This window comes from Mizuhopecten yessoensis, unplaced genomic scaffold, assembly GCF_002113885.1.
Source record: "Mizuhopecten yessoensis strain PY_sf001 unplaced genomic scaffold, ASM211388v2 scaffold10979, whole genome shotgun sequence".
Lineage (NCBI taxonomy): Eukaryota > Metazoa > Mollusca > Bivalvia > Pectinida > Pectinidae > Mizuhopecten > Mizuhopecten yessoensis.
Window position 1 is genome coordinate 1,181,636 of NW_018408817.1, and position 23,185 is coordinate 1,204,820.

General features: G+C 38.8%; 1 protein-coding gene across 13 annotated transcripts in view; it reads left to right on the forward strand.

Moving 5' to 3' along the window:
* The window catches only part of LOC110464274 (nephrin-like), a 376,492-nt gene that overhangs the window by 224,533 nt on the left and 128,774 nt on the right, over positions 1-23,185 (forward strand). For 12 of the 13 annotated variants that reach the window (XM_021519388.1, XM_021519399.1, XM_021519401.1 and 9 more), the window contains one exon: positions 22,108-22,255. The gene's annotated coding sequence lies outside the window, so the exon portion shown is untranslated. The remainder of the gene's footprint in view (positions 1-22,107; positions 22,256-23,185) is intronic. The other variant, XM_021519390.1, reaches the window with a different exon arrangement.

Sequence of the window (23,185 nt, forward strand, 5' to 3'; positions counted from 1 at the left end):
TCACAGATCACAGGTATAATGTGTAAGGTAGCATATATCCTTAACTCTATCACAGATCACAGGTATAATGTGTAAGGTAGCATATATCCTTAACTCTATCACAGATCACAGGTATAATGTGTAAGGTAGCATATATCCTTAACTCTATCACAGATCACAGGTATAATGTGTAAGGTAGCATATATCCTTAACTCTATCACAGATCACAGGTATAATGTGTAAGGTAGCATATATCCTTAACTCTATCACAGATCACAGGTATAATGTGTAAGGTAGCATATATCCTTAACTCTATCACAGATCACAGGTATAATGTGTAAGGTAGCATATATCCTTAACTCTATCACAGATCACAGGTATAATGTGTAAGGTAGCATATATCCTTAACTCTATCACAGATCACAGGTATAATGTGTAAGGTAGCAAATCTGTTGAAAGTTATGTTGGCTTTGAAACACATCAATATTGAACACATTAAAAAAGATCCAGTACCAGTACAAAGTGGGTATGTTGGTAAGAGGGGTGCTGTGTTTGGAGTACAGATAACTATTAAGGTATGCAATTTAATAGGCAACTTGGTATTTTTATTGCCCAATAACCATATATGTTCCATGTTACTGGGGATGCTTGGAGCATGTTGTGATTGAAACGTTTTATTATATTTCAATATTTTCTAAATGATTGTGTTACACTTACGAAGAGGGCGTTATGATTAGTTTACATTGTGTTGAGGTGGTCTGTAATCTGTAGCTAACTGTAACACACCATGGTAACTAAATTACTGGATCACTTTGGTGCTCCGTTGTTCTCCGTGTTTGCACCCGTTTTGATTCTGGTAAATCACATACAAGTGTGATCCTCTGACACTGCTTCGTCATGTTACGGGGGTATGACATGCAACACTGATCAATACCACAGCAGTACAGGTATATTGGAATCTTCCGTCCATTACAGTTACTTCACATACAAGGATTGGGTATAAATGTATATAAAAATATTACAGGACGTCTTATGTGTAAATGATAAGGTAATTTACGATTATTTCCAGGATTCTGGGAAATAAAAATGTTCACATTGACATGTCGATGCGGGGACTAATACAATCTCTGGCATTTTTTCATATTGAGTAGGTTTGTTTTATGTAAACTGTCGTAACGTTGTTGTGATCGCGAGTGGAGTTTTGTCGGAATGGCCGTCCCACAGGGCCCGTTATGGAGGAGAGGTTTTAAATGGTTGTAAAGTGTTGCCCTTACTGCTAGTCTTCTTGTCCCTGATGTTGTAGAGTTTCGTACATAAATATTGTGTTGGTAATTCTGTCGGGTTCTGCTGTTTACACTCTAGATGTTGGCACGACGATGGCCGAGTTCCACCATGAAGGTCCCATGTGTCAAACTTGCTATTGAATTATACCAGGTGATCGTGGGCTGTTGGCCACACCTACGATGGACTTAGTTTTTTTAACAGACATATGCAATATCATGTCTGCACAATTTTCTGTGTGTGTAGCGGAAAGCTATATCAATAAAAGATGTATTATTTTTAAAACCAGACACCTGCATGAACACATCATTGTTTGTCTGGAAAACCGTACCATGGACACAGCATAAAGAAACGGATAAATTGAATATTGTCTTTGACATTTTTCTTTGTGTGCCAACAACCTCACCATTCATCAATGTAATACTTTATTTCTAAGAGAAAGAAAAAGTCTTCTTATTTTGAAGGGAAAATTGAAATGCTTCCATTTTTACTTCAGGGAGCTTTAATTAGGACGATTTAATTAAAATTCCTAGAATTAACAGTTTCATTGCTGTTAAAAGGGAAATATGGAAGTCCTATAAACATAACGTGGAGTACTGGTGTCCGTACACACTTCCTGTTTGTGTACAAGGTGATGGACAGTGTTGGTGAGAAAGTTCCGCCATTGCAGATTAAGATGCAACCACAGTTTATCATGTGCCCAGTCTTATTGCTACCCACAAGGCATCAGTTAGATTGGCGAGCCTGCAACATGCAGTGTGATCATTCATCCACGTAACCGTGGTGATTTACTGTGACAACGTAAACCACTGTCCCCCACGATTAACAAAGCTTGTTACAAAGTACATTCTTGTTTAACGAGGTCTCTATCAGCTCTGCCAGTTCAACAAAAGTACATTTAATTGGAGATTTTTAATCTATTTGTGGCAGTTATGGTTTAAACAAGCCCATACTGATCAACGATTCTCCAGACAGTACAGAAAAACTGGTGTTTCCTGTGTACTGTTCTCATAATGTATACAAACACGTTTACCCGCTCATTACAGTTAGTACAGTGTAGAGATCCAGGGGTTTATTACTCCCTCGTGACGAGGTTAGGACGGGGATCAAACATTCTGTTCAAAGGTACATGGTACTGGTTGTCCTGTATTCTGTTTTGATGTTTCGCTATTTCGGATTGGCTGAACCGCCTTGCATAAAAACGCTTATATTCAAACCATTGTCTTTAATCGTTATTTCTAAATATTACAAAACCAATTTACTTACTTCAGATTTTCAGTCAATCTCCTTATGTCAGATCCTTCAGTCAACCTATTCACCATTAGATTCACTGTTCTGAAGAAGAAGATTTACAAACTTTTGCAACACATGTAACGTGTTATATAGTTAGTATCCAGAACTTGACAAACAACAAAGTACACACAAAAAACACCAAGACAATTCTCCTTCTCCGTAATTCAGTTACAAGCCAGAATTTGTGTTAAGTGCTGCTCCACTGACAAGTGTTTCTACACATTAAACATGCAATGCATTCGAAGAATTCTAGAAATACAGTTTTCGTAGAGTACATTCAAAAAATAATTCAAGTGTAAAAAATATTAAGTTGCATGTGTAAAGATGGTGTTCTATTTAGTCACTAGTTTTGACATGTTTTGAGGAATTTTAAGACTTGCAGGTCTGCAATCTGGAAAATCAAGTGTTAAATTCTTCAGTTCTCCAGTACACAGGGATGTCTGTACAGAATTATGTTTGGAGTATCGGTATTCTAGGATCCTCAGGTTTGCAATCCCCAGAAATAAGTGTTAAAATCTCCAGTTGGTAGTTTTACTGGAACATCTCAACAGAAGGATGTTTAGGAAGAGATTTGGTGGTCACGTCGCACAGGAGATAATGCACTTGCCTTTCACCAAGATGACCAGGGTTTGATTCCCCGATCAGACATGAAAAGAAACGTGGTCACCTGCCAAACCACATGGGTTCTCCAGGAACTCTAGTTAACTCCAATATTGTGACCCCCTGCACGCCAACTTTCAGCCAAAAAGAGTGATTAATATAAGTTAACTTGTTTCATAATTGTAAAAATATATAGAGTTTATCCAGTAAGCAATGAAACCTCCAGATTGAGGTGTACTGGGACATCGCTACAGAATAAAAGTTTGGAGGAGTATCGTTACTTTCGGATTTTCTAGTCTATGATCCACTGAAGTAAGTGCTAGAATCTACAGATTCTTGGTGTACTGGGACATCTCTACAGTAAAAACATTTAGATAAATACTGTGACAAGCGTTCTCCAGTCTACAATCCATACAATAAGGAGATACATAATCCTCAGTTTGTCAGCGTGTTTACGATCCAAAGACCAGCTCCATCGTCTTCCTGTGGTTGGGTAAGGTATAATTCAATAGCAGAACAGTAGATAAAGGACAACGGTACTGAAGGTCGCCTGGGCGACTAAAAATACAGTTAAAAGTTAACTTTTATACTTCTGGTTTTCCATTTCAAAAATGAGATTTGAATTTTTCTGTAGAGGGTGTTTTCTCACCCTGTGTGGTGGATGTTTTCAGCGCATAGGCCCCAATGACACTCTCAGTGGACGATTGGAGGGGTGTAAACACATAGGCCCCAATGACACTCTCAGTGGACGATTGGAGGGGTGTAAACACATAGGCCCCAATGACACTCTCAGTGGACGATTGGAGGGGTGTAAACACATAGGCCCCAATGACACTCTCAGTGGACGATTGGAGGGGTGTAAACACATAGGCCCCAATGACACTCTCAGTGGACGATTGGAGGGGTGTAAACACATAGGCCCCAATGACACTCTCAGTGGACGATTGGAGGGGTGTAAACACATAGGCCCCAATGACACTCTCAGTGGACGATTGGAGGGGTGTAAACACATAGGCCCCAATGACACTCTCAGTGGACGATTGGAGGGGTGTAAACACATAGGCCCCAATGACACTCTCAGTGGACGATTGGAGGGGTGTAAACACATAGGCCCCAATGACACTCTCAGTGGACGATTGGAGGGGTGTAAACACATAGGCCCCAATGACACTCTCAGTGGACGATTGGAGGGGTGTAAACACATAGGCCCCAATGACACTCTCAGTGGACGATTGGAGGGGTGTAAACACATAGGCCCCAATGACACTCTCAGTGGACGATTGGAGGGGTGTAAACACATAGGCCCCAATGACACTCTCAGTGGACGATTGGAGGGGTGTAAACACATAGGCCCCAATGACACTCTCAGTGGACGATTGGAGGGGTGTAAACACATAGGCCCCAATGACACTCTCAGTGGACGATTGGAGGGGTGTAAACACATAGGCCCCAATGACACTCTCAGTGGACGATTGGAGGGGTGTAAACACATAGGCCCCAATGACACTCTCAGTGGACGATTGGAGGGGTGTAAACACATAGGCCCCAATGACACTCTCAGTGGACGATTGGAGGGGTGTAAACACATAGGCCCCAATGACACTCTCAGTGGACGATTGGAGGGGTGTAAACACATAGGCCCCAATGACACTCTCAGTGGACGATTGGAGGGGTGTAAACACATAGGCCCCAATGACACTCTCAGTGGACGATTGGAGGGGTGTAAACACATAGGCCCCAATGACACTCTCAGTGGACGATTGGAGGGGTGTAAACACATAGGCCCCAATGACACTCTCAGTGGACGATTGGAGGGGTGTAAACACATAGGCCCCAATGACACTCTCAGTGGACGATTGGAGGGGTGTAAACACATAGGCCCCAATGACACTCTCAGTGGACGATTGGAGGGGTGTAAACACATAGGCCCCAATGACACTCTCAGTGGACGATTGGAGGGGTGTAAACACATAGGCCCCAATGACACTCTCAGTGGACGATTGGAGGGGTGTAAACACATAGGCCCCAATGACACTCTCAGTGGACGATTGGAGGGGTGTAAACACATAGGCCCCAATGACACTCTCAGTGGACGATTGGAGGGGTGTAAACACATAGGCCCCAATGACACTCTCAGTGGACGATTGGAGGGGTGTAAACACATAGGCCCCAATGACACTCTCAGTGGACGATTGGAGGGGTGTAAACACATAGGCCCCAATGACACTCTCAGTGGACGATTGGAGGGGTGTAAACACATAGGCCCCAATGACACTCTCAGTGGACGATTGGAGGGGTGTAAACACATAGGCCCCAATGACACTCTCAGTGGACGATTGGAGGGGTGTAAACACATAGGCCCCAATGACACTCTCAGTGGACGATTGGAGGGGTGTAAACACATAGGCCCCAATGACACTCTCAGTGGACGATTGGAGGGGTGTAAACACATAGGCCCCAATGACACTCTCAGTGGACGATTGGAGGGGTGTAAACACATAGGCCCCAATGACACTCTCAGTGGACGATTGGAGGGGTGTAAACACATAGGCCCCAATGACACTCTCAGTGGACGATTGGAGGGGTGTAAACACATAGGCCCCAATGACACTCTCAGTGGACGATTGGAGGGGTGTAAACACATAGGCCCCAATGACACTCTCAGTGGACGATTGGAGGGGTGTAAACACATAGGCCACAATGACACTCTCAGTGGACGATTGGAGGGGTGTAAACAAAGGCCCCAATGACACACTCAGTGGACAATTGGAGGGATGTTAACCTGCTGTGTTTATGGCAGTGAAGACTCTCACACAACCTTATACTCAGGTCAATACCCGGTATTAAGTTAAAACTATAATTTCTAAAAATAAAGACTTTCATAATCAACTTGGGTAGCATTCCTCTTGGAATTTTGTTGTTTTTTTACTCTCGAAAACAATTAAAATATGCAGGTGTCTTCCAGCAGAAATATGTATTTTTAATTTGTTGGATTTTATCAAGATTAAAATGTTTTTTGCATATTTCTACTTATTTTTGGTGAAGTTTGGCATCTTCCTCACATGACAGTTAGTCAGAAAGTCTGTATAACACATAAACAACTGAAATACAGCAATTCTGTTTTAGGGAAATGTTGGCAAGCTCTTTCGAGTTTCGCTTACTAGTCTGACTGACTGGTATCAAAACAAACCTGTACTATTCATAAATATGAAAAAATCTTCATTGCGAGATAAATGTGTATATTACATTTTCTTTATATTTCTTACATTTGTTGCTCCTGCGGGAATCAAACCTGTGACCCTTAGCTTCCCAGTCCACTGCGATACTGATTGATCCAATACGGAAATTCCTTCTAGTTGAAGCTAGAAAGTCACCGTAAACATATATCTGTAAAATTAAAATCTGCCACTTTGCTTATTGCTTTGGAGGATACATTTTAGTCCACAAGAATGATCATTTAACCCTTTCAACACTGTAGACCTTAATGGACTCATCCATATCAATGCATGGTAGAGCCTACTCAAGTTACATAGGGGTAAAAGGGTTAAAGATACTTTTTTTCCAAACTTATTATGCTTGCTTCATTCTTTGTATTGTCTTTAATGAGTGTTGTAAGATTGGCAACAACACTTTAGTCTCCTTCTGACATTTGCAAAAACATTCATTTACATCTAGATCGACCTACAGTATTCAGTAACAAATATTTTTCCTTTACATCTGTCTAACATCTGTCTATGAACTTTTTAAAATTCTTTAATGCTAGCAGTGTTAAAATAAATCAACATCATTAGAACAAGCTTGCTTTATATAAATCCTTTGCTGACCTGCTTTTTATACGCCCGTCAAATTTGACGGGAGTATTATGGTATGGCGTTGTCCATCCGTCCGTCCGACGTAAACTTTTGTTTGTCCGGCAATCTCCTCCTACATTTTTCGACCGTTCTCTTTGAAACTTGGTATACATTATAATCATGAGATGAAGTTGTGTCTCCATTAAAAGAATGTTCATTCGACAATTTTTTCAAAAGTTATTGCCCTTTGTTCATTTCAGTATTTGATTTTTGTCTGGCAATCTCCTCTTACATTTTTCAACGGATCTCTTTAAAACTTGGTATACATTATAATCATGATATGAAGTTGTGTCTACCTTAACAGAATTTGCATTCGACAATTTTTTTTAAAGTTATTGCCCTTTGTTCATTTCAGTATTTGATTTTTGTCGGGCAATCTCCTCCTACATTTTTCAACAGATCTCTTTGAAACTTGGTATACATTATAATTGTGATATGAAGTTGTGTCTCCCTTAACAGAATTTTGATGCGACAATGTTTTCAAAAGTTATTGCCCGTTGTTCATTTCAGTATCTGATTATTTTATCCAGAGATTTTCTCCTACATTTTTATAGCATGTCGGCTTACCTCTCTTTGAATGATGCAGATCTTATTTCAATGTATGAAAGTATATAACACTATATGGCATTCGACGGGCGTATATTGTTCCGCCCCGCGGTACTCTTGTTCAGGTATATATCCAGTCCTAATATATAGTTAAACTTTACATAATGTCTAACTCCACTTACTCAAATATGGATTTAAAAAAATATAATAATTTAAGTGATTTAGAAATAAAATAATTATTGTGATTGTGATCATTGTAGTTATGAGTTTGTATGGTTGACCTTCACATTGAACAACCCATAGTCTGTGCTGATTGATTCTATTATACACCCCTGCCAAATTATTGTAATCTTCAAATGAAGTTTATTGAATAGGTTGTAACTCAGTACATTAAAATTGATCTATCAAGTTCCCAGTGTCATAGTTTGGACCAATTAAAATGGCAACTACAAAACTGATTCACAAAACACTGAAATCATATATAGGTAATTAGCCAAAAGTTTGCTGGAATATGAGATATATATGTATCAATGAATTAAAAACTTAGACAATTATACGTTCTGGCATTGATACTCTGTAGTAGAATTCTGTAAGTGCCGTTATAAAATACTGTAGCTTCTCTTTAATCTTACAATGTTATTTATAATTGACAAGAAATTACGAAATTCCATATTTTATTCTAAATGACACAGAAAATTATCTATATATAATCATCATTATAACTAACATATATCTGGAAACAAGTGTTTTTTTATTAAATCCAAGGAATCTGATAGATTTACATTGTTATTGTGGAAAAGGACGTATTTAAGGGTGTATGCCACCTTACAAATGTTGTATGTTTGCTAGAGTTATTCCCCTTTAAATTAACATTCTATTATTACCTCCAGAAGGAACTTGCAATTTTTAGAACAGCATATATTTTACGAATTCCTATGTTTTGATGTAGCCAAGTGATTTTATGAAAAAAATCATATCAACAGAAAAGATTTAAAACATTAAACATGAAATCAGTTATCGCATATTTCTTCAAATAAAAATAGAAAACTGTATCTTCATTTTGTGAAACACCTGATTTTCATTCATTAAACACCTGAGTTACATCTCTGATCAGAGCAGCATCACCTGTATGTAATACATTACTTCACAAGGAAACTGTGGTATCACACGTCATGGAGTTGTCATTCCACACTGGGGTATTAACGTGAAATAAAACAAAGGAATATCTGATGTACAGGGAGTGATGTCATCTGGGACGAAGCCTAATCAGACAGGCATTACTATAACAAGTAGGTTTTGTAATGGTGGCCGTTACAAACAAACAGATGTGGGTGCTCCAGGAATGGTTGGGTTACAGTTATTACATACACACAGCATAATTGCGAGTTGTGTGACAAGGGTAGATGGTCACAAAGTTGGTTCTTTTGTCTCAAAATCTTTAACCTGTCAAATTTTTAAATGTAAATATTCAGCTTCAGCATACTTTAATCCAACATTGTGTTAATGGTTTGATGAATTCTGTAACAAACAAAAAAAAAGTCGCTTAGAATTAAGGTCTTTCTTCAAGACTGAATTTTCATGGGAAACTTCTATATTCTATTGAAATTCTATAATCACTTTTTTGGCATAAAAAAAATTCAAAGTATTTCATTCCTATTATTGACAGTTAAAATAAGTCTCAGAAGAACTGATATGTCTAACCAAGAAATAGTTATATCAGACTTTGAAAGAATTTGGTTTCTCAGGGGGAAGGCTTCAGAACAATTTGGTATTTCACAGAAGGCAGATGACTTTAAAACACATGGTATTCCATGGAAGGCAGCTGTGCTAAAACAAATTGGTCACCCTTAGGAGTAGACTTTAAAAATATACTGGAGCATGGGAAGGTACAGGTATTAGATATTTGTTTACTGTAACTAGGAAATGTGGAACCTCACTGTTCCTAGGAAAATGTGGGTCATTTGTTCACTGTTCCTAGGAAAATGTGGGCCATTTGCTCGTCATTAAATGTACATAGGAGAATATGGGTCTTTTGTTCCAAGGAACAGGGAAATAGGTCATTTGTTCAATGTACCAGGGAAAATATAGGTCATTTCCTCACAGTACCATAGAGAATGTTGGTCATTTGTTCACTGTTCCTAGGAAAATGTGGGTCATTTGTTCATCATTCAATGTACAAAGGAGAATATGGGTAATTTGTTCCACGTAACAGGGAAATAGGTCATTTATTCAATGTACCAGGGAAAATATAGGTCATTTCCTCACAGTACCAGGGAGAATGTTGGTCATTTGTTCACTTTGCCAGGGAAAATGTTGGTCATTTGTTCAATGTATCAGGGAAATATGGGTCATTTGTTCAATGTACCGGGGAAATATAGGTCATTTGTTCAAACTATTAGGGAAAATAGGGGAGATTTGTTCACTGTTCCAGGAAGAATACAATGATGTTAACCTTTGTCCACTATAAAAACCTATAGAAATATAGATATAGCACAGATTTTATTTCCTAATTTTCTACTGACACATTCATCTGCTAAAAATTGTGTCTATCCACACAATTTTGTTGATTGAACCCTTATCTGATAAAAGAATGGAGAAATCTGCTGGTAATGGCTATAATGCATTGTATGATTTGTTTGGGAAAGTGTTTTACAGGCCAAACATTTCTGACGTTTTGTCAGTAATAGAGAATCTGGGGAGGTCCTAAACAATGACAACCAAATCTAGGGAATGTTACCTAGTAACCAGCATCAGTGATATCTATCACAACCTTAGGAGAGGTGGGAAGGTCTTAATCAATGACACCCAAATCTATGGAATGTTACCTAGTAACCAGCATCAGTGATATGTATCACAGCCTTAGGAGATGTGGGAAGGTCTTAATCAATGACACCCAAATCTAGGGAATGTTACATAGTAACCAGCATCAGTGATATGTATCACAGCCTTAGGAGATGTGGGAAGGTCTTAATCATTGACAACCAAATCTAGGGAATGTTACCTAGTAACCAGCAACAGTGATATGTATCACAACCTTAGGAGAGGTGGGAAGGTCTTAATCAATGACACCCAAATCTATGGAATGTTACCTAGTAACCAGCATCAGTGATATTTATCACAACCTTAGGAGATGTGGGAAGGTCTTAATCAATGACAACCAAATCTAGGGAATGTAGCCTAGTAACCAGCATCAGTGATATGTATCACAACCTTAGGAGATGTGGGAAGGTCTTACTTAATCAACATATCTCAATGTTTTATACCGATGTATCTGTACTCGGAAATAATACATAGTATAAGAAACAGTGGTCTCGGTATATTCAGTAAACAATATTATAGCTCTCCAGGCATTTTTGCTATGTTCATGGTTTTAAATGTCAAAATAATAAATATTGATGTAGTAAGATGTTCTATGTTTTATGATATCTATAAAAGAAGTGACTATTTTACTGTTCTGGCTATAGGCCCTACACATTTTATTTTTTATTTTTTACCAGGTGTTAAGTCATACCCATACATTATCCGTTATATTTGATTGTCTAGACACTTTTATTCTGATAGCTAAGGTTATGTGAAAATGGTGACAGTGCTGGCTTATTTGAACTCGCAAAGGACTTAATGCTTGGTAGTATATAGGCATAATGCTGGGTAGTCAGGGGACGTAATTCAGGTAGTAAAGGGACATAACTCTTGGAAGTAAGGGGATGTAACGCGATAGTAAAGGACGTAATTCTGGGTAGTAAAGGGACGTAACTCTTGGAAGTAAGGGGGATGTTACTCTGGGTAGTAAGGGGACGTAATTCTGGGAAGTAAGGGGATGTAACTCTGGGTAGTAAGGGGGATGTTATTCTGGGTAGTATAGGGATGTTACTCTGGGTGGTTAGGGGACATAACCTTTTGTAGATGTAATTCTGGATAGTCAGGGGATGTTACTCTGGGTAGTTAAGGACATATCCTTTTGAAGACATAATTCTGGATAGTAAGGGGATGTTACTCTGGGTAGTTAGGGGACATAACCTTTTGTAGACGTAATTCTGGATAGTAAGGGGATGTTACTCTGGGTGGTTAGGGACATAACCTTTTGTAGATGTAATTCTGGATAGTCAGGGGATGTTACTCTGGGTAGTTAAGGACATAACCTTTTGAAGACATAATTCTGGATAGTAAGGGGATGTTACTCTGGGTAGTTAGGGGGCATAACCTTTGGTAGATGTAATTCTGGATAGTAAGGGGATGTTACTCTTGGTAGTTAGGGACATAACCTTTTGTAGACATAATTCTGGATAGTAAGGGGATGTTACTCTGGGAAGTTAGGGACATAACCTTTTGTAGACGTAATTCTGGATAGTAATGAGATGTTACTCTGGGTAGTTAGGGGACATAACCTTTTGTAGACGTAATTCTGGATAGTAATGAGATGTTACTCTGGGTAGTTAGGGGACATAACCTTTTGTAGATGTAATTCTGGATAGTAAGGGGATGTTACTCTGGGTAGTTAGGGACATAACCTTTTGTAGACATAATTCTGGGTAGTAAGTGGATGTAATGGCTGCATTTTGATATTTAATAAGGAAATGTTATATGTGAATAAAAATTCTAAATACACATTTTAATCAATGAATGTAACTATTAATACAATATTTCTCTCCTATTTTATTTAGCAAGAATCAAGAACAGATTTATAGTAGCCCTGCACATGACATAGAGCAAATTTGAGCTCAAACAGCTATGTCAGAAATAGTATTGCCTAAGTACTGCCGGATTTGAATGATAAAAATGGTACACAGAACCCCTTATATCGACAGGACATGTGAATAAAGTCTATAAATACAAGCTTCCTTACAAATTTATGGAGTTAAAAACCTTTATTTGAAATAATTGGTCATATTATGTATTCCAACTTATCACACTCATTTAACACTTACATTTAGGGGAATTTTGAATGAATTCTGTGAATTGGAGTTACCTCCCCTATTTATTGAGCTGTTTCTCTTTGCTTTAAAAATCTGCTCAAAAGAATTATTGCTACAATTCTTGGCACATGTGGGAGGTATTTGTCTGTCATTTAGGTGTAAGTTGTAATTGGACCTTACTGTACATACAGAGGTCACCCGGCCTACATTGTAAGCCAGAGCCCTGGTATATTTCTGTTGACGTGTTTTTTATAACATTTCCATTCAGTTTTCTTTCAAACAATGGTCAATACTTTGTTAATCTGTGAAAAATCAGAGACATCAACAGATAAAAATCAGGTAAGAATGGATGAGTACTTGACTATAAATTGAATTCCAGTGGCTCTGTTACAGATGTGTAATGGCTGCCATGATGAAGGGACATAACTCTAGAGCAGTATCTTATCTAAATTGGCTCCCCCTGGTGGGAATTTAGTATGTGATGAATTGATGTGTAACCCTAGCTAATGAGACTGCAGCCTTACTTCCATTTTCCCATTTTCTTTTCCTTTTACGATATGTATAAGTATATAAATTAGTGTTACTAAGTTGGCCGACCAAAGGTCAGGTTTTCTACCAAGTTCTAACTGCTGCCTTCCGTTGCCAGAGTGACAGCGTATTTGTGAGGGTACTGCATCACACAGCCACTTCCTGTCTCATAGAAAGTAAAACAAGTATTAATCACCATGGTAACTGCTGGACAAGATAACCCGTGTTGGTTGCCATGGTAATGCCTGTCAATGAAAATTGTTTTTCTCCATCAATGCATTGTTTTCATCTCTGAATGATATTGCTATTAGAATATTTAAACAATTATACTTTCATGAATAGTGATAGATTTTCATCTGTGAAAATATTCTGGTGACATTGTATCTTTTGAGTTAACTTTTTTGGAAAACATGTAACACTGCCATGTATATTAATTGTTCAATGATGAAAAAGGTGATTCAAAGTGTCAGCATCAATTGAAAATTAGACCTAATCACAGGAGGTTGTGATACATGATAAACTAATTAGCTGTGTACCAGTATAGAGATAGCTTGATTGACTCTGGATCTCATATTCTCACCAGTCATGTAAATGTGTGGGAAGTACTGTTATCTGGGGAAAGTGCTTGTCAAGGTCATGGCTTTGAGACCTTGAGGTTCAGCTCCTTAGGGATATCATGTGATGGGAACTCTTATGTATTGAAGGGGCGGTGTTAGAGGGGAGTATTTGATAGGATAAGGGGTGAGTAAGAAAGTACCAGCCACATCTGTAATTTCTGTATATAAGCCGTTTAGATTTAAACTTTAATTGAATGAAAAGTATGGAGTAAAACTCATCTTTGGCTAATAGATTCTGGCTGGTAGAAGGTCAGGTCAGAGGTCAGGGGTTAGATGACTAAGGGTTATATAGTTACCTCAAACTTTCAGCCTTTATTAGGTTTCCATGCGATCATATGTAAACCATACTGGTAGTATGTAATATGGAGCTTTACAAAATTTAATGATGAAACCACTATCTAGTTTTGGACTACAAGTCTAAACTCCTAATTCTGTTAATGAAATATTGAAGTTTGTTTTCTTTCTAACACCTGCTCTATTCCTCCCCTTTCTCCCATTTCCCTTCATTTCTCTTTCCCTAACCTGTATGCTTAACCTTGTCCTATGTTTTTCCCTTTCCCTGTTTTCCCCTTCACCTGTGCTATATTTTCTCCTTTTTTCACACTACTACACCCACCGCCCCATCCTTCTTTTTTACCTATTCCCTTTTTGTCCTGACCTCTATTTTGACAGTCCCTCTATCCAATTCACTCTTTGCATTCTCTCGTCCCCCCTCCCCCCCCGATCTCCTCCTCTGTCCTCACCCCTACCACTCCCATTTCCTCCTCCCTACATTTATGAGAGCACCAGTCTACCCCCTAGTCTTCAAGCTGTTAGTTCTCTGTGGTATAGTGTATGGTAGTTTGGTACCAGGAGATCTGTATAGAACTGTACCAAACTGACGGATGGTAGTCAGGACTGATTACCCTAGCTGTAAGTTCCCCTGTGGTATAGTGTATGGTCGGGTGGTACCAGAGTGTGGTGAGGTCTGTACAGAACTGTACCAAACTGACGGATTGTAGTCCAGACTGATAACCCTAGCTGTAAGTTCCCCTGTGGCATAGTGTATGGTAGGGTGGTACCAGAGTGTGGTGAGGTCTGTATAGAACTGTACCAAACTGATGGATGGTAGTCAGGACTGATAACCCTAGCTGTTAGTTCCCCTGTGGTATAGTGTATGGTAGGGTGGTACCAGGAGATCTGTATATAACTGTACCAAACTGACGGATGATAGTCAGGACTGATAACCCTAGCTGTAAGTTCCCCTGTGGTATAGTGTATGGTAGGGTGGTACCAGAGTGTGGTGAGGTCTGTACAGAACTGTACCAAACTGACGGATTGTAGTCCAGACTGATAACCCTAGCTGTAAGTTCCCCTGTGGTATAATGTATGGTAGGGTGGTACCAGAGTGTGGTGAGGTCTGTTTAGAACTGTACCAAACTGACGGATTGTAGTCCGGACTGATAACCCTAGCTGTAAGTTCCCCTGTGGGATAGTGTATGGTAGTTTGGTACCAGGAGATCTGTATATAATTGTACCAAACTGATGGATGGTAGTCAGGACTGATAACCCTTGCTGTAAGTTCCCCTGTGGTATAGTGTATGGTAGGGGGGTACCAGAGTGTGGTGAGGTCTGTATAGAACTGTACCAAACTGACGGATGGTAGTTCAGACTGATAACCCTAGCTGTAAGTTCCCCTGTGGTATAATGTATGGTAGGGTGGTACCAGAGTGTGGTGAGGGCTGTATAGAACTGTACCAAACTGATGGATGATAGTCAGGACTGATAACCCTAGCTGTAAGTTCCCCTGTGGAAAAGTGTATGGTAGGGTGGTACCAGAGTGGGGTGAGGTCTGTATAGAACTGTACCAAACTGACGGATGGTAGTCAGGACTGGTAACCCTAGTTGTAAGTTCCCCTGTGGTATAGTGTATGGTAGGGTGGTACCAGAGTGTGGTGAGGTCTGTATAGAACTGTACCAAACTGATGGATGGTAGTCAGGACTGATAACCCTCATTGACCTCTAAAGGTAAACTTAATGAGAGAGAAATTCTACTTCTAGTTGTAGTTCCTACCACTTACATACCTGTGTGAGTATACATACCTGTGTGAGTATACATACCTGTGTGAGTATACATACCTGTGTGAGTATACAGTTACTTGAATTATTAAAAATCAATTTTTAACTGTCAAGTAATCATCTTTAGCACTACAAAGTTTGACTATAAATATTTAACAACAAACTTGCCACAATAAATCAATAACAAATTTTGTTACAACAGTTCTATAGCAAACTTTTGTTATTAACTCATTCTGCCCTGATGACACATTTGAACTCTTCCAATTCAAAGGTTGGAATAGTTCAGTATGGAACTTCAGGGTTGATTGAGTTAAGTTGTAATAATTTGTGCCTTATCGAGTGTCCAAAGTTTTTTGCAATAAATTGTTTAAATTAAAACAACTGATGACAAATTTTAGCCAGGGGTTTGTAATAAATATTTTGTAACTTCTATTTATACCTAAAATTTGTTTGTATCGGCCAGTTTTGTATGATACAGAATGTTTCATTTAAACAAATCCGTCTATAGATTGAAACAAAGATGGTGCCCGTGTTCACCTTGCCGTTTGAGTGTTTAAGGTTCTACAGTAAACATTGGAGTAATAGTTTAGGGAATAAGTGGTGGAAAGTCAGGGACGATAAAACTCAAACCACAGTAACCTGTCCGTGTAGGGAAATTGTTCTCTGACGAACACATGGAGACTGGGGAAGGATTGATACTGGGAATACAAAATACAGGTCCTGAACCTACTTCTGGACAGCGTAAAGAATAAAGGTTGGCGTTTCTGTACCTTACCTGGAAATTTAAAGACATACAAGTAAGACTGCTTGACTGATTCTGTCAATACAATGACCTATACCATACGTATCCACCATTGTTACACTGTCACCTAAGGCCCTGGTATTGATGTTTACAAGATCAAAGGGAGACAAATCTGACCTTGTAAACTAGAGCAAAGGGAGACAATTTTGCTCTTGTAAAATAGAGAAAAAAGAGAGACAATTATGATCTTTCAACCAGAGAAAAAAGGGAAACAGTTCTGATCTTGTAAACTAGAAAAAAATGGGGAAAACTCTTCCCTTATAAACTAGAGAAAAGGGAGACAATTCTGACCTTGTTAACTAGAGAAAAGGGAGAATGGACAACACAGCAGAATATAAGCAAGATTTGCTGCATTGTCCACGCTCCCTCGGAATTCATAAAAACAAAACATTATGAAAAGAAAATACCATTTTAGATCAATCTGTTTCCCTAATTAAGATTTATAGTTACAACTTTATGATGGTCTATTGTGTAATCTGTCCAACCCAAATTTTGTATACTCTGAAAATCTTTGTGGACCATATCATTGCTGACTATTTGTCATTTTGTGTAATAAATCAGATCACAGAATATCTGAAGATTTCAGTCACGTTGTTATCGTGTTGTCAAACAAATGTGAATGGAGGGGATCTTGTTCTACCATGCCCAAGTTGTGTGACGTTTGAGAGAGACGGCACTTTGTGGCCGTTTAGTGGCCTCATCATTCGTGCACGCTCTTTATAGCTAAACCATCAGCCTGAAGATGTCAGACTTTACCACAAAATACCACAGCAAGCTGATTTCATTGGCTATCAATATTAAAGAACATCTGTCATAATTCAAACAAACCACGATGTAGTCGATGTCTAGGCGAGGTCAACTCTTAATTAAACATCCTAATGAAACATGGTTCGCACAGAAATGAAAAGTGCTTGAAAAATATGTCAAGAGATCTGTATGAACCATGTGAAATGATTCAGGTAATGTAGAAACACAGTTAATTAAATAAATTACACAAACCCGCACCAAGAGGTTTACCTCGACAAGTCACATTACCGCCAAACTTTTCACGTTTTCTTTTAATTACAAGAAATTTTACTTACTTAAATTTGTTCACTGAGAACTCATCATATATATAACAGATTTTCCTATCCTTACGCAGAAACATATTAGATCAATGAATAATTTTTGGAGCAACATCGCTCGTTGACTAAGGTCAACTGCACTGTGTGCCAGAGTTATTACATTTAACAAAATTGAAATTGATTTGAGCTCTCCAGACCAACCAGCCTAAATTTGATAGGTGAATGATTGGTGGACCTGGTGAAATGGACGTCAGGCATATTGACACATTGTGCCTGTCTGTCTTGAAGTCCACTGGGAAATGGTCGGAATTTCAAGGACATGAATCTCAGCATGTGAGCAGTCTGACCTTTGACCTCTGACCTCCAGGTTGTGTGGAGTTGACTCAACTGTTGAAGACAAGTAGAATCTGCCTTGAGAGACCACACCTTCATGTGGTAGAGTAAGGAGATGCCTTGAGAGACCAATTCTTTTGTCAGTGTTGTGGGAACTGTGTCTAGATACAATCCCGTCAGTCTTTACAGTAGAACCTGTCTTGTGAGACAACCCTTTAGTCTTAACAGTAGAACCTCCCTTGTGAGACCAGCCTTCTTTCAGTACAGTAGAACCTCTCTTGTGAGACCACCCTTCTTTCTGTACAGTAGAATCTGTCTTGTGAGACCACCCTTTAGTCTTAACAGTAGAACCTGTCTTGTGAGACCACCCTTTAGTCTTAACAGTAGAACCTGCCTTGTGAGACCACCTTTCTGTCAGTACAGTAGAACTTCCCTTGTGAGACCACTTTTCTGTCAGTACAGTAGAACCTGTCTTGTGAGACCACCCTTCTGTCAGTACTGTAGAACCTGCCTTGTGAGACCACCCTTCTTTCAGTACAGTAGAACCTGCCTTGTGAGACCACTTTTCTGTCAGTACAGTAGAACGTGGTCTTGTGAGACCACCCTTCTGTCAGTACTGTAGAACCTGCCTTGTGAGACCACCCTTCTGTCGGTACAGTAGAACCTGCCTTGTGAGACCACCCTTCTGTCAGTACAGCAGAACCTGTCTTGTGAGACCACCCTTCTGTCAGTACTGTAGAACCTGCCTTGTGAGACCACTCTTCTGTCAGTACAGTAGAACCTGCCTTGTGAGCCTACCCTTCTGTCAGTACAGTAGAACCTGCCTTGTGAGACCGCCCTTCTGTCAGTACAGTAGAAACTGTCTTGTGAGACCCCCCTTCAGTCTTAACAGTAGAACTTCCCTTGTGAGACCACCCTTCTGTCAGTACAGTAGAACCTGTCTTGTGAGACCACCGTTCTGTCAGTACTGTAGAACCTGCCTTGTGAGACCACTCTTCTGTCAGTACAGTAGAACCTGCCTTGTGAGCCTACCCTTCTGTCAGTACAGTAGAACCTGCCTTGTGAGACCTCCCTTCTGTCAGTACAGTAGAAACTGTCTGGTGAGACCACCCTTTAGTCTTAACAGTAGAACCTGCCTTGTGAGACCACCTTTCTGTCAGTACAGTAGAACTTCCCTTGTGAGACCACTTTTCTGTCAGTACAGTAGAACCTGCCTTGTGAGACCACCCTTCTGTCAGTACAGAACCTGTCTTATAAGACCACCTTTTAATCAGTACAAATTCTTTCTCTACAGTGGCACCTGTCTTGGCAAACCATGACTCCTGTCAGTGTAGTAAAACACGTTTATATTTTCCACTTCACTGACTTTGGTAAGACAGCGTTTAGTATGATATCTTTTGTTAGACATTTTATTTTGCTCCATTTCCATCAAAATGGAAGCAAGGGCTTATGTGTACTTTGTATGCTACGAAATATGGAACTTGAATTTCGCAAAACACTTTGAATACGCAATAATTCTCAGTTTAATAGTCAGAGTACTAGCATGAAACTCTACCAAACTTATGTCTTCATTAAAAATACAGGGAATTTTCACTTGTAGACCTGACATAAAATAAACTAGCCCCCAAGTCTAGTAGGACTGTACTTCCTTGATCCTAACTAGATACAAGATACTAGAAACTGTATTTAACATTGCATACAGGTAAACAAAGAAAATGAGCTCTTGAGAGCTATTATTGCGACAATGATAAATCTCTAAATCTCAGAGGACAACAAATTTGCAAGGTCTATTCTTTACATGTATTTTCATTCTGCGATTATAAAGAAACAAGAAGTGACAAACTTCTCCCATGACAAGCAGAATTCACATTCAAGTGCAAAAACTGTGACCACATGTTCCATTCTCAAACAAAATCAGTCTTGTTGATTCAGGAATCCTAGAAAGACTGTCCCAGTGTGAGCTTCAGTGTCCCGTCCCAACATTGTGTCACTTGTCTTGTGTACAGACGGGGAAAGTGCAGGTTTATAGTGGAAAATGTGAACACTTATTATATATGTCCACTTGGTTAGACATTTGTAATTAAAAAAACATGATTCTAACTCTTTTTTCCTGGATAGAGTTCACATAGAGGTTCAAGTGCGGCAATATTTAGAAAGTGCTCTTGTATAAAATCATACCGGGACGCGCCATTGATCCATTCTTAGCGTTGTTAATGTCTTTAGGCTCAAAATATCGGTAATTATTTAGGCTAATGCGAGACTTTTTGATAGCAAGACCTGAAAATTGACAATTATATTATGGCCTAGGGTAAAAAACCTGTATGGATAAACGGTGAAGTGTTGATTATGAATGGAATATTAAGTTTAGAAAACATAACTGGAATCCCGAGATGGTTGACGGGGTCTGTAGTTTTGAAGCGACTCTTCACTGTATGAGTTGGTGATTTATATTATAGCCCAGAGTATCAGGAAATCCCCCGAACTTGACACAATGCCCTCATCCTGACACAATGCCCTTATCCTGACAAATCTGCCTCCTTTTCATACACATGCCATAATTAGATAATCACCCTGGCCGGGAGTGAGGTCGAAGTCAAAGTGAGGCTCCAGTCATCAGTGAAGTCCTCACTGGAATTTGGCCGTTGTGTTCATCAAAGAAGAACACATGACGCATACATTTATTAGACCTAAATGCTGGATTTTGATTAATTAACCAAATTTTGTATGAGACGAAAATGTTTTAAAAAGAAAAAGTAAACATTAAGTATTGAATTGCATCTAGATGGCAGTCATATGAATGTCAAGTGTAAATGATTATTTCAACATGAATCACTAGCATGTCTCATTGAATTTGTGATTTCTAGTTGGCATTCATATTGACAATGAATGCCAACTAGTAATGTATCTCTGATAGTGTGTATGATCAATTACTAGGCTAAGAAATGGGTCTAATACAGCACATTGATTAATATCTTGAATGCGTACAGGTTCTTAGTCCTTCAACATCTACTGAGTGAAAGATGATAACAATTTTGTTTCCCATTAGTTAGTTGGTCATTCAGATATATGTACCTGCCATTAACTGATTGGTCACCTATGTCTTGAGCCGGACACTGGTCAGTCATGTCTTTATGTGGCTTTGCCATATATGTACAAGTGTACATGTATCCATCGTTATTCTGTGCGACTGACCGGTTTGTCCTAATCTTACGCCCCACTAGTAAACGTCGTTGGAGGAGATTCTCGCTCCCTCGTCCTCTTGTAATTAATCAATACAATTCAATCTCAGACCTCAACACACAACCCGCTGACAAAACATTGGAGCAACCTTAACTAAGGGAGTGTAAACTAACGGTCGTGAACATTTTTGTATCCTCTTTTTCTTGCCTTCAAGTATAGAATTGCTAACAGATATTTCGCCTTATGATTATCACAGTTATACTGAGTGTATAAATAGTATGTGAGATCATTAAACACCCTGCAGCGCTGCTTCGTGGTCAGGATTGTTTGTGTACTGACCACCGATACAATTTTAAGACTCTTTTAACTCTGATTGTTTCAGTCTGCCCAGCTGTTTATATAAGTACCAGCATATACTGCCATTTTATTAGGAAAGGTCAAATACTCACCACAGAAACAATGATCCTATCGGTAGCCGTGGGACAAAATCTGCTCACATAAGTGTAACGAAGGACATTATTTTTTCAATGTCTTCGCTAGAGGTCGAGCATGGGACACTCTACTGAATGAACTAAAAGAGAAATTCTGCCTAGCCAGGTCAGTAGGAAGCAACTACAATTTTACCAGGCGTACATGTCATTACGGAAAATCTCTTATAACAGGACTTAAGTTAACATATTTAAAGTTTGGTGTGTTGTTCCACCAGACTCCAACATTCTGTCTGCCCTTACACTTAATTGCCATGGTAGAGTTAGAAGAATGAAGATTTCCGCTCTACCTTCAGTACTTACCCTGTGACAGGTAGATGTTACCCTGTGACAGGTAGATGTTACCCTGTGACAGGTAGATGATCTAAAGTTTTACCATCATTTACAGGTGTGTTTCCAGATTTTCTGTCACACCCTCAAGGTAGAGGGTGATCTGTTAATCATTGGTAATACCTATTGTTGACATGATGTACTTAAATGACTTCCTGATTTCAGCCTCAGATAACTCTAATGCTGATCACAGAACTGTGCCTGGTAGTAACTACAACGGTCTGTCCACCTTGTATCTTTGCAGTGTGTGATGGGATCTCCGTCTGTTTAACGCCAAGCTGGAGGACCAGACGTAGACAAACTGCCGGTAAAGACAACATTCCTTACCATTAATTATGTCTATCTCTGCTTGTGAGTGAAATTTGGAGACCAGTTCTACATTTCAGTGACAGGTAAAAGTTGTTTGATTGGCAGATTATAAAAATACTTAAACGTGCGAAATATTAATTGACCTAGAACAATTTTCAAAGTTCAGTTTTTTGTTACATGATTCATGTCTATTATCAATCAGCATGATACCCAATAAGACGTTGCTGAGTACTAACCAGAACCAGAATCAAGTAAAACTTGTTAAGAATCATTGTTTTTTTCTTGTACCTGTAATAGTAATACACAGGTAAAGTATTTTACCTTTAGAAATAATGATAAAAATTGAAAAGAAAAAAGAAAAAGAAAACTCAACAAAAATAATTTGTGTTAATTTGTAGGATTTGAGATAGAAAGGTAAATCCGAAATACCTGTATGTTATAGAAAGGACATCAATCATCTCTAAGAAGTTACATTTCATTGAATTTGAAATTTTTTTCAAGACAAATTCTTTTTTATAATATTAATAAAAAAGTCTACTTGAACCAACAAAATATTTACACCAAGGAGAATCATTATATATATTGTCAAAGATAGGAAGACTTTACTAGGTAGGTACATACGAATCGTATCTAACAAATAAAAACATTAAAAACCAGGAAAATATACCTTTAGAAAATGTAATTTTCAAAATTCCTATAAATAAGTTTAAATATTAAATTATGAAAGATAATTTCTGCAGAAAAATATCATAATTCCTGCAGGAAAATTTTGCTTGCATCTATTTTTAGAATAATGTCCTTTCTGGGTTGTATTCTGATCTGGAGTTAATCGAACACTGATATGAGGAGTACATTTAGTACCTGCTGGTAGGCTGTGTACATATCTGGGGAGGGTATTTAGTTCAGTTTTCTGTGGGTGAATTCACAACATGTTTGCGAGATAGAAGATAAACATTCCCGCTGTGATATTTGTACTGATGCATTCTTTCTCCAGATCCAGGTATATTTTTACC